Raw genomic sequence first — 1,434 nt, 5'->3', positions numbered from 1 at the left:
GGCGGCCTCCGCGCGCCCAAAGCCTAGTGGACGGGGACCCCCACCAGGCCTCCGCCGCCCACCGGCCTCCCGAGTTTCTTTGTACGGCTGCGATCGGTGCCCGGGGGTGGCTCGAGCCCCGTTCCGATTTACAGGCAGCAGGTATCTGTTTTCAGCCGCTGCGCTGCGACATCCTCCGCAAGCTCAGGTCGCAGGAAACCACCGCGGCGGCTCGGCGGAGCTTCCCACGCCCGCCCTGCAGCCCGGGCTCCCCGAAGGCTCGGCCTCACCCCGGCCGCGAGACAAAGCTGGCGCGGGGAAGGGGGAAAATGGCCCGCGAAGCTGCCTCCCGGTAGCGCCTTTGTTCGAGGAAACACGGGGTGCACGCGGAATGCGACCACGTAGGCGCCGGGCCCCGGCCCTTGGCGGCTGCAGTTGTTGAATTGCGCTGGCCCGGATCGTTCCGCCTGGCAGGGTTTGCGTTTATTGCAGGGAGAGACTCTTTAAGCATTCTGTCAACACATATGGCATCGAAAGCCTCAACCATAACATTGCACAGTTTTCACACTTGCTGCTTTAAATATGCTAACAAGACGTCCTTGTGTTACCCGGAGAAGGAAGGAAGTAGAGAGCAAACCATCCTACACGCACGCACATTCGGCTGTACTTAACTGGGTACAGCGAGGGTGATTAGCCTCTGGGTCCCTGAAGTCACTGGTTTAGTTCTTCCATCTGTACCCCAGAGATAAATGTATTCCCAAATTTGAATAGAGAGCTGTATGCCCTACAAACAAGCGAGCTTATACCCAAAGGAAAAAAAAAAAAAAACCAAAGTCCATCAAAGAATGATACCAAAGTGAGTTCTTTGCTATGACAAACCCTTGAAATACCTCCAAAGACAGTCCCTTTGAATAGAAGTAAGCATCTTAGCCACATACGGAATCAGCACAGGTTTAAGTTCCTTAGTAAACAGCAGAATATTTACAAGAATACCGAAGAGCTTGGAAATGGCAGATAGCCATACTGGTAAAACACAGATGGATATCTAATTTATGTGACTATGAATGGGAACCACTGCACACACAAACATCCTAAAGCTAGAGTATTGTACTAGCCGTTTTTAATAGTCACGAGCAAGGTTTCTTAGTCCACTGTTTTGAGTCTGACCAGAATCCAGTGGCATGACTCTAAACTCAAAAGGTTGTTGTCTTTAAGCATTCCACGAAGAAGCATGTTCCAAACCAGTGGAAAACCAGCTGGATCCTGCTATTCCAATGTTACATCTTGTCTCAGGTTAATTTTAAACCCTATTAATGTTTTTTTGTAATTCCGTGCCAGAGAACTTCCCTAGCACACACAAGGCCTTGGGTTTGATACCCAGCGCCACAAAAAAAAAAAAAGTACTGTACTATACATTCAAATAAATCTAAACCTTCCCTCCAAACCACAATAAGT

Source organism: Dipodomys ordii, unplaced genomic scaffold, assembly GCF_000151885.1.
Source record: "Dipodomys ordii isolate 6190 unplaced genomic scaffold, Dord_2.0 Scaffold28, whole genome shotgun sequence".
Lineage (NCBI taxonomy): Eukaryota > Metazoa > Chordata > Mammalia > Rodentia > Heteromyidae > Dipodomys > Dipodomys ordii.
The sequence above is the reverse complement of the archived record's forward strand: the minus strand, read 5'-3'. Positions refer to the sequence as shown.